Source organism: Mastigoproctus giganteus, chromosome 9 (genome assembly GCF_048544385.1).
Source record: "Mastigoproctus giganteus isolate SK-2022 chromosome 9, ASM4854438v1, whole genome shotgun sequence".
Lineage (NCBI taxonomy): Eukaryota > Metazoa > Arthropoda > Arachnida > Uropygi > Thelyphonidae > Mastigoproctus > Mastigoproctus giganteus.
The window spans coordinates 232,180,797-232,200,489 of NC_143583.1; positions in this window are offsets into that span (position 1 = coordinate 232,180,797).

Here is a 19,693-nt window from a genome sequence, read left to right on the forward strand (position 1 = left end):
ACAGTGAAAACTATAGCAAAAACCAAAAAATCAAAGACCTAATAAAGGTGAGAAGAGCTGATTAATGCCATCAATGTCTAGATAAAACATTACATCAGTCTTAATAACTATGAACATAGTATGAACGAGTAGGTGGTAACTAAGGGATGTGATATCAATCCTAGCTGACTTTGGTCCATGGTATAACCTAGTAGGGAAACATATAATTGTTATAGGCAAAATAAAACAAATAAATAAGGATAATTACTAAATTCCCATGTCAAGCCAATTGCAGTATAGATTGGTGGATACACATTACAAAGGACTTTATCGAGGGCTAACCCTTGCAATGTGTTTACCTACAATTAGCGAGCTATCAGTTTCTGTTGTCCTCTGCTTGTTATACTTGATGAATCATAAGGTATCATAAGGATATATAATTCGTTAAGATATACTAGATTATAGTATGAGATATTTAGATAAGTTGGGGGGGGAAACAATTTTAAGGTGGTTAACAAGCTAGATGACTTTAGCCCGACCGATAGCCCAGACCATGAAAACAATGTAAAAACCAAATAATGGTGATAGTAGAGAACCAATAATGCTTTATAAACTTGTTATTTGATGATAAAAGATAGTCAGCTATGCTAAAGAAAGGAGAACGGAAACAAGGTTATAGGAAGGTGATAGTACCTCAATCCCCCTCGAATTGCTCTAATAGTTCTTGAGGTATGAAATGTAGAAAAAGATAGTGTATAGTTAAAGTGAAGGAAGAGTGGTAAAGCAATTACTTCGGAAAATACCGGGAGCGTAACTTCCCGTCTCTTGTAGTAAGAGAACCTGGTATTGCAGTAGAGTTGTATAGCCAAAATTTGGAAAGCATAAAATAATATAAAATAAAATCAAATCAAATAAAATAACATAATAATATAAATTATTGAATGAAGAAAAGAATGGCTAGTTCCTGATTACTTACAGCAATGTGTAACTAGTAAAGCAGACTTACCACAAAGCTACGACGCGGGAAAAAAAAAAAAAAAAAAACCACGTTGTGGCATGCGTGTTAAAATATATAGGTATTGTATATGATGCCAGTGCCCTCTTACTGGCAAGTAGTTGGATGCGAAAATAATTTATAGCTTAAACCAAGATGGCCTGCGAGCCAACGGTAAGCTAGGCAGGTGGTAGATGGTTCTCCTGAAAAATGAAGGAAGAGTAAGGCAAGAAAGAAGCTAAGAATTGATTACTGCCTTAGAAGCAAATACAGGTACAACTTTTTCAATGAGTGTAAGCTGTATTAAATATGCTCCTAAGGCAGTGCCTAGTTATATACATATTTACAGGCTCTGTAAAACCGTCAAGATAATATAATCCAGTGGTGGAAGATTTACTTCCTCAAAACAGCAGTTATAATATGATGGTGGTCGATGTTATTATGGTATTTTTTTAAGGCTATTTGCATGGCCGTATGTAGGTTTATATTTGTGAAGCGTATTGGGAATCCATTCTCAGATAACTTATGCTTAAAGACTGTAAGAGCTCTAATTATGTTGTCTGCGTTGTTGCATATTTTAACTAATCTAATACTCTGGGATAATATTAAATTTTTTTGGATTCTTATGGAGATGTTTGAGTGCCAGTTAGTAAGGCTGATGGTGTTAAAGCCAAACGTATTTCGTTTGTCATATACGGAGGTATTTAACTGATTATTATTGTGCAATTGTATGCTGATATCCAAGTAATTGGCTTTTTTAGTGCTATCTATGTTGGTGGCCACTATTTCTAAATCAGATGGGTAGACATGGCCGGCATCAGTGAGGAAATTAGGATGATTAAAGACGATAACATCGTCGATATATCTGTAAAAGGTTATATCTTTGTTGATATTAACTTCAAAGTGATGTAGGTACAGATTTGCTACCAGACTAGAACTGCAGGCACCCATGGCGATCCCAATTTTTTGTTTATATATACTGGTGCCATTGTAGATGTAGCTTTTGAATATGCATATATTTGTCAGGTCATTCCAATATGGAAGATTGCATGGTAACAGGTTATTATGTTCTTGGTAATAGTGGTCGAGTACATGTTTTAGGCTATCGTGCGGAATACTGGTAAAGAGATTTTTAAAGTCATAGGTGCTGATATGTCCAGTGGTATGTTTATTGTGCTTTAGAAAATCCAGAATAGGGTTGTTATTGCGGATAGCTCTAGTGTTATCAATGCTGTTGAAAATAATGTTTAGTAGATAGGCCAGTTTTTTATGTGGCTTTTTAGCATAACTATTCCTACAAGATGTAATAAATCTGAAGCTGATAGGTGTTTTGTGGAATTTTGGTATACAGTAGACAAATGGAAAATTAGTGTTTGGGTTGTTAAATTTTAATTTTTTATGCATAGCTAATAGTTTTTTCCTGATGGTGGTATTATTTGTGGTCTCAAGTATGTAGGTAGAACTGTGGTTCAGTTCGTTTAGCACTGTGGTAGTATAGAATTTTTTGCATATAAAACTGTAATTGTTAGCAGCTTTGTCTATGGTGGTGATGATAAATAAAGCCTGTAACTTTTTTAGATGTTGCTTAGCTTTTCCCAAATCGAAGGTCTTGGCAGGCAGTGATTTTCTGTGTACGAATGCAAGCTGTTTGTGAACCGCTTGATAAGTGAGGGATATCCATTTTTGGAAAGCTTCTAGCGGTATATTATATTTATAAGATAACTTTAAACAAAAGTGCAAGAAGTCCTGGTATATAAGTTTATACATCTTTTTGGTGATGCTTGTGGTGTTGGGCCTAAATTTAAAACCATAGGAAAGTAAGTTACGTAAATCTGGATCAGTAATGATGTTAAGGTCACCAGTAATAATGTGTTTGTGATCTTTGTCTACATATTTAAGATATTGTGGCAAATGGCAGAAACATTCGGCCTCGGCAACACTTTTGTCTAAGTTGCATACTACCTGTTTATAATTACATACAATAAGACCTATAGGTTTGTTATAACTGAATCTAATTTATGGTCAAATTATTGATTGGCAGATCTTGTTTATACATGTTCATGAGATGGTTAAGGTTTATGTGGTCTAGCAAGATGTGACTAAACTTAATGTTAATATATTCAGTGGTGGCTTTGTGGTTCTTACTGAGTCTGTATTTGAAGATATCTTTCAGTAGGTGGTTCAAATGTATGTTGATGTGGTTATAGGTAGCATTGGCTTTAGCTAAGGCTCTGAGTTTACTCAGTTTCAGGCTAAAGGTAGTGTCGTGTATAAGCTTGACGGGTATGATAGGCACATCCCAAGAGCTTAATACATCTTCAAATCTGCCCAGGGTATTGTTAGTGTGCGCTGCTATTTTGGTAATAGAAGAGGATATATATATATATATATATATATATATATATATATATATATATACACACACACAACAACACAAACAGAGAATCGGATCTAACAGGCAGAAAATTGAGTAGAGGTGCCGCAAAACAAAATAAATTACTTAGGGGTGCCGTTATTAAAAAAGGTTGAAAACCACTGCTCCTCTGGTTCGGTGGTGGTATGTTCTTCCTCCTCTGGTTCCGTATTCTTTATCCTTTGTAGTTGATCGCTATTATTATTATTATTGCTCTTATATTATTTCTCCTGATTGGGGGATTCCACTCCGTGACGGGTACTGCTACCAAGTACACAGAGTAGTTGTAATGCCTGGTGTTACTGTTGGTCGAAGAAATCTCTGACTGTCCTACAGGTGTTCAGGATTGCGACTTTCTGGAGTTCCTTGTAGGTTCTATGGGAGATCTATTGCTGCTAGGTTGCTATGAAGAGTCTTTGGCACCATACCGGTGGTTGACACGTTGATCGGGATGGTCGATACTTCTTGCATATGCCACATCTCTTTGACCTCATGTCTCAGGTTCGTGTACTTCCTAATTTTTTCCTCTTGGGTTTTCTAGACATTGCTAGTGTTGGGCACCGCTATGTCAATCAAGTAGGTAGTCTTTTCCATCTTGTCCAGAAGGGTTATGTGCGGTCTGTTGTGCTGGATGGTCTTATCCATTATTATGGTGCGGTCCCAGTACAGCTTGTGAGTTCGGGTCTCTAGTACTGCCTAGGGTTCATACTTGTAATATGGTACACTTTCTTTGGTCACCTGGTATTTCCTCGCTAGCTTCTGATGTATTATCCTGGCTACCTGGTCGTGTCTGTGAGTGTACTCAGTCTGGGTGATCTACCTTGCAACCCGCGGTGATGTGTTGGATCGTTTCTGAGGCCAGGTGGAATCGTCGACATGTGTCATCTGACATTCCGGGCTCCTTTGCGATATATTTTCTACAGTTTTTGGTGTTGATTGCCTTATCTTGGATGTCCAGCATGAATCTTTCAGTCTCTGGGAAGAGCGTCACGCTTGTGAGCCATGCATTGGAAGTAATGTTATCGATATGATCTTGATAAAGGTCATTATAGTGTATTATTATTTCACGGCTAGATATATAAAAGCCCTATACTAATTCGGCCGATCCAGATGAATCTTTGCTAATGGCAATGTTCATTGCAAAGGTTTAAGGTCAGCATAGTACACTGAGTGACTATTTCATTGGGTGTATCCACCTACCCTTTTCGTGCAATTGCGCGACCTTTCATAACAGCATAACGTGTTTGTACTGAGCGGCATAAAGGAGATGGTCAGGTAGATAGGGATAGTGGCCATACTGTATATCATGTATCTGTCAGCGGTACCAGTGGTCCCCCACAAAACGGCTAGGTATATAGGGATGCTGCATGTGTATTTCAGTGCAAAAATGGGCAAGACAAAATAATTAAATGACTTTGAACGTGGCATGGCAGTCTGCACCAGAAGCGCTGATGTGATTATCTCGGAAATTGCAACCTCGCTGGGATTTTCAAATAAGATTATGTATCGGTGTTAACCACATAACCTCCAACCAATAGGAATCCTCTAGTCAGAAAAAAACTCGTTGATGCGAAAGGCCACTTGAACCTTCTTTTTCTCAGCGCCTAACTTTCATGGAACCCAGCGCGTAAATACACCTTTGGCACCCCAAAATTTTCACGGATAATGCGAAAGTCTTTTTCATTTAACGCATGTCTGAATTATCAGTTGCCTGCTTTCCATGGTATCCTGTCAAGTCCTGGGTTTATCTTAAGCAGCCTGTCTGCCATCTCTAATTTCACGAACCCTCTTGCGACCCGTGCCATCAGGAAGTGCACAGTCAACTGTAACGGATTCACAATTTATGTCACGAAATGATTTAGCTCCTCTTTCACCGACAAATTCATGATTTCAGAACAATTCCCGAAACTTTTATTCGCTTTGCTGAATTACCCTGCAAGGTTAGAGAACTCAACGTGACTGTGTACGATGGTACACAGTTACGTTGTGTATCTATTGTGTATACCGCTATGTAAACTGTACACCCTCTGCTTTTTTTTTTTTTTCCTTGAAAAAAAAAAAAAAAAAAAGAAAAGTCGAAACATGAGGGCGATTTGCCCTCATATTCCGACTAATTACCATAGGCGTGGGCGTTTGAACTTTTTTTTATGAGTACAGCTACATCCTGGGCCCTACCCCTGTTTGGTTTATACATTGATATTCAAAGAAAGTGCATCACCTAGGAATTTCACATTTCTAACCCTTTTTCAAGATGGTATGTTACATTAATGACTAGCATCACAAATAGAAATAAAAGAAGACGATTGAAGGAAGCGATATGTCAGAAGACGAAAATCGGAGTCATACTGCATAACACCGACTGTAAAGTTCCCCGCCGGTCAGATGATCTGGGGATGCATAACAAGCAAAGGGGTGGGGCGAATTAAGTCTATTAACGGAACGGTGAATGCCTTAACTATTAATAAAGATATTTATTAATAATTAAGGCAAAGCTAATTAATATTTGACAGGTGTTTGGTTTCTTTCTGGCAACTGCAGATTCCGCACGATGCCAACAATTCTCTATAGGATTCAGGTCCGGGCTGTTTCATGGCCAACTAACAGTTGTAATGGACCGTTCTTCCAACCATTATTTCACCTGTAACAAATTACTGTCGAACCTCTAATGCAGAAATGTGTCTATTCGTGTACAGAAATGTGTAGGAATTTCTAAAAAAACTACAGCAGTGCCTACTTATACTTTTCGACCGATGACAAGGAGCAGAGTCGTACTGAAAGATGTGATTACTTGGCAGGTTGAAATGGTCTCTAATGGTTGGAATCAATTTGCCTTCCAATATTGGCAGCCAGATGGAACCTTTTATAAACTGAAGGCGATACGAAATGCACCCCAATATCATTTGGCTAGTAGAGAATTTCAGTGTAGATACCATACAGTCTGGTGAATATTTGTTCAATCGTTTCTGATGATTCTGGCGAATCATCAGAGCCCCGCAGGTTGAATTTCTTCTCTATCCGAGAAAACAACTGTTTCCACTGCTCGGGGAATTAATCCGACCTTTTTCATTTTTTGTGTAAGGAGGGGCTTCTTCTTAGGACGACAAGTCAATTTTTGAAGAGGCATCTTCTAACTGTTACTGCACTTGCTACCACTACTGTATGTTCTTCCCTTTCTCTCTTCAGCTTAGACGAAGAAGCTTTACGGTTTTTAAGGCATAAGCGCTTCAAAACGCAGTCCTGCTTTGGCGTAGAGCCTCGTTTGCGTCCGGTTCCTTTTTTCCTATCAGCAGAACCAGTATTCTTGAGTTTGAAAAGAAATCTACTCACTGTCAACTGACTACAAGACACTCTAATCTAAGCAATATGACGGGAAGAAGATCCTTCCTCACGTAAAGCAACAATAGCACTCTTTCTTCGTGTCGTCAACTGCACATAACTCGCCATCCTGACACAAGCAAGGAATGACTGCAACTCTTGCAGAGCGTGCTTATATAGCTGAAAGTAACAGCTGATGCAATATTACGTCATCACTTTGTCAAATTTATCTGATGCAATCCGTAAGAAATATTGCCATATACTTACGTTATTCGGACGATAATTACAATTTTCAGGGGTACACTTATACACTTCCTTTGAACATCAGTGTATAAGCAGTGTTATTGGAGACAAAAAGAATAAAATGTCGGTTGTTGCATTTCTAAAGAAATTAAATACAGTAATTGGGACAATAATCTGTGCAGGTAATTTCGACGTCTGCTTTAACCAATGTAGTTCGTTTGGTTCGTGCACAATTCGTTTGTTACTCGTTAGCTTCCATGCGTTAAAGCCCTGATCTCTGCTGTCATGATGCGTGTAGGGTGCATGCATCATGACAGTAGAGATGCGTGTATATTACATCAAGCCGCGCACAGCCCTTGTGGATGATGCGGCCTCCGGTGATGTTACCTTACTCTGCGTGTCTTTGCCTAGTAGGTAAGAACCTTCGGAAGAGCTTCGCTTCATATAAGACTCAGACGGGGTTACTCGCACAGCACCCTGCCAGTACTTTTAGGTGGTGATTGATGGCATAAATATCTTCTGGGAAAACCTGACATCTGAAATAAAAAATAAATAAATGAAACATGAGAGGTTTTTTCATGTGCATCACCTGGTAGATATGATTGGGTTTAGACTCATATTTTATAAAAATAAGCAAATAAGTGGAGCACAAAATTCACGTCTGTGCAGATTCCGCTGTGACAGAAATTTGCAAAGAAATAAAATTTATGTGCCGCTTTGTTTACTTATTTTAACGTAGATTTGTAGTTTTAATAGCAAAGTGTATATCATAAAAACAGTAAAATCAGAATTCTCGTATCCATAGTGTACCATTCAGAGTAACTTTGGCGCCGATTCTAACATCTGTTTCCTGTCTTATATTGTTTTGTCACGCCTTTGTCCTCACGATGGCCCTCTTATACGTGAAAGAAATTCAGAATTCTTAATGCTGTAATTGATAATTAAGGTATGCCGCAACTGCTCGCGAATCACGCGGTGCTATCATCGTAATATGAAACGAGAAACCGTAATCCGCTGAATCGGTGACGCAATTATCCCTGCGAGAACTCGGTGGTAGCGAATTGTGAAGAGGGAGGAAGAGTAGTGTTGTGTCCCACTGGTTAAACAGTCGTTGCAAAAACAAGAAGTGCATTGTGTCCTTAACGATAATTTTGAAAGATATCGCTCATCCTGAACGGAAGCAAGCTTGTTTTCCTCTAATGCGTTTCGTAAGAGGAGCAATCAAGTGATTTTTTTCCACGTGGATTTTCCTGAGTGCTAATTATCACACCTGTAGAGCTGAAGAAGCACTCACCGAATCATTACATCCTCCAGTATTAGTAGGCAACACAAAAGATGCAACACGGGCGAGTCGGAATAATCACGGTTTCCGGTTGCACAGTACAAGCAATAGACAATCCGACTTCAGTCTGCTGGAAGAAGCTCAGATTTTTACTAGCGCGCACACACACACACACACACACACACACACACACACACACACACACACACACACACACACACACACACAAGGGACCCACTCGCTTGGCGTTGTAGTTTTCACCTTTCCCGTGAGAGTCTAGATCAACATATGGTGCCCACGTAGACACCGCAACTTGTACGTTGGCTGTGATGTTGCCTCTTCCCCACTATGTGGAGAAGTCATGGGTGCACTCCGGGAGGAACTTTTTAGAACTTTTTTTACACGTGACCGAATTATTTAGCAAGGGTTGCGTGCGTTTTTACTCACAGAAAACGAGCACACCATTGACAGACGCGATATAATGATGCCCCATAACCTTAGCTGCCGCTGTGAGTATTCTGCACAAACTAACCAGTTTCGAAGGGATCACATACGAATGAAGAACCACCTTATAATATCTCGTACGATAATTAAATGCATAAAACCAAATTTTGTACTTCAGTTTGCACTTGGAGTCAAAATCCCTTAAAATATATTGAGAAAAAATTTGGTTCTTGTTTGGTTTCACCTTCACTTTCGCCGACCACAGAAAATTCTTCAGTTAATGCTAATATTGCATCGTTAAATGGCTAAACTGAGTTTGCGCATGAACTTTCGCCATCCTAAGGGACAGACATTCTAAACGCTGCACCCAACTCATTAAAACCCATACGGCGGACATAGTAATGTAAACAGACGTTTAGCTTAAGTTCTAAGTTGGGCACTTTAAACACCCTTCTTTGTGTGCATGTGTGCCTATTCTACTTTAATGAATAAATAAATTAAAAAAAATGTTTTCACCCTGTCCGTCTCCGCATGTAACAGGAACTCCAAGTGAACGGATTTTCACGAAATTTTATGAACTTTTAAAACTATTCATTTAGACTATCCAAATCTTATTAAAGTGTGACAAATTGAAACCAGGAAATTATTACTGTATTTGTCTGCTTATAAGACAAATTATTTTCCTTATAAATATGTACCTTAAAAAATCGTCCCTGCATCTTAGAAGCCGAAAGTGCCAATACAGCACATGCGCAAAACCGAGAGTTAACGGATAGTTAACTGCTATACGTTAGTACACTTTTCAGTAATTACCAAGCTGTTGTTGGAGCAACAAGTGAATTCCAATTATACATTTAAGCCCTAATCAATGCAGGCACATCAAGAAGGCAAAATTATACTATTGGATAATTTTGCTAAAAGTAGTAAAATATGCCAAAGAACACGGGAACAGAGCAGCAGAACGAAATTTCGGACCACCGCCTACTGAGAAGATGGAGGCAATGGAGGAACCAGGAAGTTTTATTACAAGCTGATAAAACAAAGCACAACCTTCGTAAAATTCCACCTAAATGACCAAATTTGGAAGAAAACTTTTGTAGTTGAATAATGGAGCTCAGAGACGTAGGTATTGTAGTGAGTACTAAAATGATAATAGTAGAAGTACGGAAACGAGCAGCTGATATCTGGAGAAACGCCTTTAAAAGAACTGAATCTTGGTGTTATCGCTTCTTGAAAAGAAACGGGTTAAGTTTACACACAAGAACTAGAATAGCCCAGAGAAAGCCTGCTGAGTACGAACAGAAAATATTAGATTTCCATAAATTTGTCCTTAATGCTAGAAAACGAAGCAACTACGAACTTAGCCAAATCGGGAATGTGGATGAAATTCCGTTGACTTTTGATGTGCTATCCAAGAAAACCGTAAATCTGAGAGAGCAAAAATCTATTAACTATTAAAACCACTGGACATGAAAAGACACACTACACCACAGTTTTAACGTGTTGTGCTGATGGGACTAAACTTCCACCAATGTTAATTTTTAAAAGAAAAATATTGCCGAAAGATAAACTGCCAAATGAAATTCACGTACTTGTACAACCGAAGGGATGAATGGGTGAAGAATGTATCAAGGATTGGTTTCTAAACGTTTCGTCCAAGCATTCTGGTGGACTACTGCGTAAAAATGCACTACTAGTATGGGATCAGTTTAGAGCACATAGGACTGAAAACATCAAACAACTCACCGAAATGATGAACATAGAATTGGCGGTAATTCCGGGTGATTTAACTTTCCAGTTACAGCCGTTGGATGTCAGCATCAATAAGACATTCAAGGATAACATGTGGGGGGGGGGGAGGGCAGTGGAATGAATCGGTGATAGAGGGGAACCTTGATACCGACGGAACAGATGATACCGACGCCTACGGGAAGGACAAAACGTCCATCAGTAGCACAAGTGTGTGAATGGGTGCTGAAGTCATGGCATGATGTTAAGACTGAAATTGTGGTCAAGTCCTTTCAAAAATGTGGTATAAGTAATACAATGGATGGCACTGAACATCATTTATTGTATGAAAGTGACAGTGATATTAGTGAAGAGGATGATGATTATGATGATGTTGAGGATAATGATGATCAAGTCAGTTTAACATTTAACAACATTTAACATTTAACTGTAAGGAAAGTGCAACCCCCTACATTTAATTGTAGGGGGTTGCACTTTCCCTTCACGGCCAACAGGCCAGAGGTTTACAGATAAGAAGTGTTAAAAAACAGCAAATATAAATAACAAAACAAGATGATATTAAATGATATAGGGCGCCGTTAATTTACACAAGACATTAAGGTGATTACAAGAACTGGCATTAAACAAATTACATTACGAAGATGGCGTACCATGAGATTTAAAACATTAAACTTAAATAAACCAAATGACAACTGATACGTATACGATTTACAGTAGTGACTATGTCCACACAGTTCATGGGAGATAGCAGCAAGAGCAGTGCAAGACTCATTTTCCGTTATGCTCTTTAGTTAATTCACAGGAATCTCCAAGTGGTGATGAAGAGTATGCTGCCTTTGGATGTGAAAAAGGAGGCTTTCCTTGGGCACACTGGCTGAACAAACGTAGAGTATTCCTTACTGGGAGCACCGGTGTAGTTTCACTTCCGTCTACACGGTTGCGATGGGTTGTAACGGTTTATCAAGAGATGGTGGCGTCACGTCTCTTAGGGTCGCCATTCACTGTTTTAGTTAAGGGGTTTGGTGATTGGTAGATGTAGCTGAGAGTTCGCGATCTATGGGGTGTGTGGGGGGCCAAGTATCCCATGTCAATATCGTCGGTTGACAGCAAATTTCTGAAGGTCGGCATCGATGTCCTGGATTCGTCCGAGCATCTGGTATGGTAAGAAATGATCTGATAGGTGGAAGCGTGAATGAAGAGGGAAAATAATCGGGGTAGCTCTGAGCTGGGCTGGTGGAATCCTCCAGTTACACAGATCCCAGAATGAAGGAGATGTGATCAGACCGCTCAACATCTTTACTGTGATTACCAGTCTTTTTTTCATCAATGAGAGAGGGCAGCCTGGGCATTCCCAGTGCCTGTGTCATTTCAGTCGTAGGAACATGGGGTGGTAACCTATGCTTGTAGGCTACCCATGTGAGGGGCCAATATTCCGCTGCCCAGATAAGTTTTCTGATCGTGGGTGCTGCTGACGCCCAAATTTTGGCTGCATAAATTAGCGGGAGTATATAATGGTCCTGACATATTTTATTGCTGTGATCCTGTCTGAGACATAATGCAGGTGTTATTTCGCTCTCCAATTCTGAAGTTGAATAATACTAAAATAATAAGAGTAATAATTCTATACCTTCCTTTATTAATTTATTTAAATCCTATTAATCATAGAAAAAAGAAAAAATCAATTAATTTCAGGAAACGAAAATCGAACTACGCACTTCGTACATTAACTAATTTGTGTTTAATCTCTTTCAATGCCATTCAATACGCGCGTTTACACGAATGTAAAAAGTAATTCTGTTAGTGTATATTAGCTGATAGCTGTTAAGAATGAAGCCTCTATTAGCGTGAATTAATTAAATAAATGAAACAGATGAAATAGATATTGTGTATAGAGGTGACTGCACATCTTAATAAGTTATAAGTTTTCTGATATTAACGATTTCATACCGTCCACAATATGCAAACGTCTTCTCTCCCCATCATCTTAAGAACTGTTAAAAATGGCATTGCCAAATCTGACAACTCTACAAATTTAAATTTTCTGCGGATCGGCGCCATACCAGGTTGAAGTTTTATTTAATCTTTTTGTCAACTACAACGATGCGTTCTTTTAGCCTGTATTCCAGTGCTCCGTCGAAGCTTAATGGACACGAGTTTGTACATACATATGTTCTTGTTTATACTCCGGCACGACCACCGGGTCAGTGGAGTTGACAATAAATCATCGATACAAATGTTAATCGTATTTAGCAGTCACGGGCTTGAACTCCGGTCCACTCGGCTACGCCAGGCCTTACTCAGAGGTCTAGCTTGGATCCCGTTGACTTCCGGAGGCTCTAATAAAATGGTCTTCGATCTCAGCCGTGGGAGGGTGGGGGCTGAATTTATTCCATCGGTCATTCCGGTTTTACAGCTTTGGTTCCGTCAACATAATAATTTTATTCCATTAACAGTTTTATAATTGAATGGCTACTACTGCATTGCTTCTGCTTACATTTCCTGATCAACTGGCTCTTTATAATTGATTCTTATTATTAAGACCAAATGATGCATGGAAACGGACAGTTTCTATATCAGTCAATATTAAATCAGAATACAATTTTCGTGCTTTTCCTATTCCAACACGGCAACAATCCAGTTTAGCTTTGAATTGAGCCAGACTCACTCCCTCTACCACTTTTGGAGGCAACTTGTATTTACTTCTGTTATTTTTGGATTCCTGTTTCACCTACGAGGGCAGATAGACTTCCTCATTGCTCGCCTCCTGCCGGACAAAAATACATCAGGGTATACTCAATTTGGAAAACATTTTTATGTTCCTAGGGGGGCTTAACTGACGTCTAAAATTACATGTTGTGATCCTATCCTCTCAGAAATTCATGCAATCTTCTGCTTTCGCCGTCTGCTAGCCTTAAGTGCTAGCTCTTCTGCTCTTCTACAATAAGAAATTCAGTTATCGCTCTTGTTTTCTGCCCTCTGTGAGGGTATAGTGGTTTGTTGTGCAACTTGTCACTCGAGTGGAGAGGCCTGGGCCTCTTCAGTACAGTTATTATTACTCCCTAAGATTTTATATATGCGCTGTCTGGTTCTTGTCTCACTCATCAGTAAGAACATTCCTCCCTCATTCATTTCACCAATCCTTCTCAGGGCTTTACAAACCTAAAACAAATCCCCCTACCCTAAGGTGTCTAGTTGCTGAGCTCTGAAGAATCACCATTATATTGTAGTTTAACGCTCTTCTCTGCACCTTCTCCGGAGCGAAATTCTATACCTTTCTTTAAATGTGTTCTCAAAACCTGGACAGAGTAATTCCAGTTCGGTTTTATAATGATCTCTCTCTCTCTCTCTCTCTCTCTCTCTCTCTCTCTCTCTCTCTCTGTCTCTCTCTCTCTCTCTCTCTCTCTCCCTTTTTAATTATCTCAGCTGGCTTCCTCTTTATAAAAAGAAAGATGCATAGAGAAGATTATTTTGTAAGATATGTATCCCTTTATAGCTCTTCAATGTAGCAGCACCCTAGCGGATATTGCTTCTTTTCAAACATTAGTTAACTCGATACTCTAACCTTCAGACACTCGGACTACGAGCATTCTGATATTATGGTGGATTGCTCATCACTAACCGTGAGGCCTGAATATTTCTGCTGTGATACTTTCTGGTGAGAAGAGTATAAAACGGTAGACCGTTTAAATGTCATTAATAATTTATTGTGTATATAATTTTAACTAATATATCCCGTTGATGTATGATATTTCTTAATGTTGAAAATCCTGCGGAGCATAGGGCAACTTGTTTGTATCAATCAGTCATAACAAAAAGTGTAATCATACTTCGCTGTAGAATGTATATACAGTCTCCTCAAGAGATGGGCAGTGGTGTCGCTCAATTGGTGGTACGGACCAACAGTCGGCCAATCGTTATAACCCCGTCTAACAGTTAGGGCGCGTTCATCTTTTGTATTGTTTTGTTTCAAATTTGCATTTGATTACAAAAAATGGCTCTTGCGGGACACGCTACTGTAGATGTCCTTCATGACAGTACAGTGGTTTCACCACTCATTAGAGAGAGAGAGAGAGAATTTTTACTGCGACATTAAGAGAAAAAAAAGGTTTACGGTGGTAGATGACTTTCGTCAACCGGTGAAATGCCACCACTTTGCTTACTGGAGGCTTGAACTTAAACCATAAACTTAAAGATTATGAGATGGATGGATTATACTTTTATTTTAAATTAATTAATACAAAAATAACTTCAATATGTAATATTAAGGTACCCGATATGTGTTTATATTAGTGTACTGTCGCATCACTTTTCAACCCTATCGGCCAAGTCGAGGTCCCCATCGTTGGAATAAAATAATATTTGTGATTCTTCTTATTACTGTTTTCTCTAATGATACTGATCCTCTCTTTTTATACCCCAAAGAAAGAGGGAAATTTCCAATCAATTTGATATTGTTACTTTAAAACTTTATTCCAGTTAGATTTGCTAATATCTGCTAACTAACTCCAGTAGCCAAATAAAAGCTTGAATTGGCAAAATTCAAGTTCTTCATCAGCTTGATAATTGAACTAACGAAACTTCTTATTTTAGATAATGGAAGAACAAACCAAACATTGATGTACTTTTTATGCATCCTCATTTAGTTTCGAAGAAGGGCATATTTCAGTATAATTTATATAAAGTAAAATGCCTTCTATAAGACATAATGCATACAGCGCATTTGGTCTAAATTGCAGATGCGCCTAAAGCCCTGCAACCCATATACATACATATTCCACGGTTCATAATGAGCCATGATTTTTATATGGCGGCGTAGGGATTCGAACCCGAAATTTTCATACCTGCTACTGCGCGATAACCATTAAATGGCCGGCCTTAATTTCTCAAACTCAAAATTGATTTTTAAACATTAAGGAAGTATTCAGACTTGCTTGATTTTCCCTTTGCACATGTCGTTCCCTGATTAAATTAATTAATTCAATTCGAAATCGTCTTAATTAGCTTGAAATGATCAAACCGTTTTATATCAGAGAGTTGTGTTTTTGTGTAAACCGAATACACATGCAAGCGACATTCCAATCATTAAAATCAAATAAAATAAAACCATTTTTCTGAAAAATCGTACAGTTGATTTCTAATACATTGCCAATATTTTTAGATTTCAGTTTTTAAGAATATTAATGTAATAACGTGTCTGTGTACACATTGAAGTGCATTTAAAAATCACCGACGACATTAATGATTTTAATATTCGAGAATTAAATAATTCTCGGAATTTTAATATTCCGAGAATTATTTAATTTCATTATAAGTTCGGTCATTGTTTTCACAATTTGTATCATTGCCTGTAAATGGTAATAATTTTGTAAACTAATTAAAGTTTCCAAGCAAAATGGATTTCTCTTTGTAAAGAAATGAAGAAGCAGCTCCTTGCGGCCATTTTGGACATCACTGGAACTGTCCTTTGGCTCTGAGTGTTTCGAGCTGAATACAAATTTATATCCTTTGTTAAGTGCGCTAGCTCCTGGTTATTTTTATTATCTCTTCCTCATCATGGCTCGCGTTATCCCTTCCTTGTGACACGCATTACTTCCCTGAGAAAAACATTGCCTTTTCCTCTTCTAACTTGATTACAAAGCGAAAATCGGAGTTGTTTTTCTGCATCCCCACTTCCAAACAATGGAGTTGTTATTTCACTTTGACGCCGCCGCAATGCGATTTTTAACTGATTAGCAAAAATCTAAATGGACTTTGCTGCTCAGTTGTTGTTCTAGTTTTTATGGCAATTTTACATGTATAGTGCACTAAATGAACTGGGGTAATTACCAACAAGATTTCCTTCACCAATTGAAAAGTCTCAATGTTTTGTTATCTGTCACGAAGGAAACTTAAAAGAAGCTGCCATTAAACTTCAGTAGTTATTAGCAGCAGCAAAAACAGTGTAATTTTATATTATACACTTCCTTCTCAAATCAAAGATGATAAATTATATGAATTCTGAACAGGTTTCGGCTTTGCTGCCAGTGTATATGCAGCTGAGCAACATTGGACTGCAATGTTTTTCGAAATAGTGTATGTATTTCATTCAATATTGCCCTAAAAGAATTTACTGAATTACAGTTTAACTAGGCTTAAAGTGTGAATTTCATACGGTTTCTTCCTAAAGTTCTATCTCCAGTGTTTATCCGCTTTATACGTATCAATCTAGATAAATGTAGACGGTTCATTGCGCCTCGATTTATCTCAAGCATTCGATCCTGTTCGTTCGGTTCTCGTCGACTATCATTTCAGACACAATGTACAATACAACTAAGGAGGTGCAGCTCTTCTGGGCGGATCTATGACTGCTGTGAGATATAGGGTTAAAATTCTATGTTAGGGTTGTAGTAGGCCCCCAGTTTCCTCTAATGGTGGATAGTGCTCTCACTCTGATGGAGAGGATTGTTGGGGAGTAGATGATGGGGATCGTCCTTCACAGTGAGGATTTCCTGAATGGAAACCCCCACCCTGGAGTTCTCCAGAATCTTGGACGAGTTCGTCATCATACAAATCTGCAGTTCCCAGTGGATGTACGATATGATAGTACAAATCAATCACTTGTACAGTACTATCATAATGACCTAATTATATGGACAATCGCATTCCATTTACTAATTTCGTCCTATATGCTATCCTATTTGACACTAGTTAAGGTAATCCCTCTTTCTTCTACTGCTTGCTTGACGCAATCGACCCACCTTCCTCTTGATCTACTTGTGGGCTTATTACCATGCGCTTTGACTTCAAATTTGGATATTCCCTCTTCTCTCATTCCTTCTACATGCCCCCGATGACACTGTGAACATAATAAGTTTGCTTTACTTATCTTTCATTGGATATTTGCTTATTCCGAATTTTTTTTCTTATTTTCTCATTTGATATATTGCCTTGCCATTGGTTCATTTAATTTAATTTATTTTTTTCTTAAAATTCTTTACTTATTCTATTGATTACATCTAATCTTATGATTTCATTAGAATATTTTCTTTTCTCTAATTTCATTGGAATATTTTCTGATCTCGGCTACCTACAAATGGAGAATATTGTAGATGCTTCTCATCCGTGGATCGCCATGTAACTCAATCACGGTATTCTTCTCCTTCACCGACGCTGCTCTAATTAGAATCAAAATCTCGGTTTTGGGGAATGGCATACAATAGCAATTACTTCTCCACGATTGCCATGTTTTATATATTTATGTACTTAGTGAGTAGGGCAATACAAGCAGTGCTCCTGCCTTCCCGTGGCGGGACCGGAAACCTTGGCAGAATCTCCCAAGGGCCAAAAGGAGCAATGCATATGGAACACAATGGGTTTACTCCTCTAGAGCCGACAAGCCTCGGCCAGACATAGAAACTGAACATAACATGTCTCAACCCAAGAGGTTTAAGACCAACTCCTTTGCAATAGATTTTCCTGCATATCTCAAAATGCAGGAAAATCTAAGCAAAACCTTGCCGTTCTTAATACTGGTCTATCCACTAACATATAATTACCTACTGGACAAACTTCTGCAATCGATCTCTCGATATGCTCCCCGATTCTGTTTCCAATATGGAATGGTCTGTTATGGACAACCCTATGGGCAGTGACCATTTTCCGATTATTTGTGATCTGCTGACTGCACAACCACCGTTGGTCCAACCCTAAAGGAAATCGAAGTTCTCTCAAGCCAACTAGGTCAAATTTCAGTCGGCTGTCACCCTGGATGAGAAATTTATACGAACACAGTCTAGATGAAGCCGCAGATTATATCACTTCACACCTACTATCTGCAGCTAAATGTTCAATTCCATTGTCGAATCCCCAGTCCCGACGGCACCTTAGCTATTGGTGGAATGAATAATGCACAAAAGCAAAGAAGTTAAAAAATAAAGCATGGAATTTATTTCATAGATCCCCAACCACAGCTAATCTTATTAACTACAAGAAAATAAGGGCAAAAGCATATCTCATTCAAAGGCAAGCCAAGAAGAATTCTTGGATTCGGTTTGCATCTACCATAAATAGAAACACTTAACGCCAGGTTAATATGGAAAAAAACTTAGGCAAATTTCCGGTAAATTTCCAACCGCCCCTTCGCCAATTCTTTTGTGGAATGGGCAAGAACTCTCTGCTCCTAAGGACATAGCAAATGCCTTAGGTTTCAGCCGCATCAACTTATTCTCCGGATTTCCAGAAAATAAAGACCAAGACTGAACAGCGAACCATCAACTTTCGATTATCGATATTCCTTCCTTATAACCAGCCTCTTCAATATCCTGAACTTCTGCACGCCATTAAATCAATACACAACAGTGCTGCTGGGCCAAATGGCATATGTTATATCACGTTACAACATCTTGGTGACAAAAATTTACAAATACTGCTTGTGTTCTATAACCGAATATTTCTGGAAAACATTTATCCCAGCTCTTAGCATCATGCCACAGTTCTAGCATTTTTTAAACCTGGAAAAGATCCTACCAGTCTTAACAGTTACAGACCAATTTTCCTATCCAGTTGCCTCGGTAAATTACTTGAAAAATGATCCATAATCGTCTTTGGATCATTTAAACGCAACAACTAATTAGTAATAATCAGCATGGCTTTCGACAGGACAGGTCCTCCTTACATCTCATGATCAAAACTGAGTCTGCAATTCGTAATGCCTTTGTAAAAAAATTAACATTTTGTTATGGTTTCCATAGACATAGAGAAGGCATTTGATACTACCTGACGTGGTGGCATTCTCTGAGTGACCTTCATGCTCTTGGTTGACAAGGCAACCTTCCCATATTCATCAGGAACTTTCTCCAGAATCGTGTTCCAAGTTCGATACCACAACTCGCTTTCTACGACATTTTACAGGAAGAAGAAGTGCCACAAGGGTTTGTACTGAGTGCAACCATTTTTGCCCTTAGAATCGATTCCATCACAAAAGAACTTCCAAATTCTGTTCAGACCTACCTTTACGCCGATGATCTCTTTATTTCTTGTCATTCTCATAACATGAGATCCAATGAACAGAAACTGCAGATATCCCTGAATAAAGTCCAAAGGTGGGCAGGGTTAAATGGCTTATCGTCTATCACAGCAGAAAACTGTGATAGACGATAAACCTGAACTTCAGATGTCAAACTTTACCATTCCAATGACTAACAACATCAGATTCTTGGGATTAACCCTCGATAGGAAATTAAATTTCCTTGAGCACATTAAATCCTGCCCCAAAAAGCTGAACTTACTATGAGCT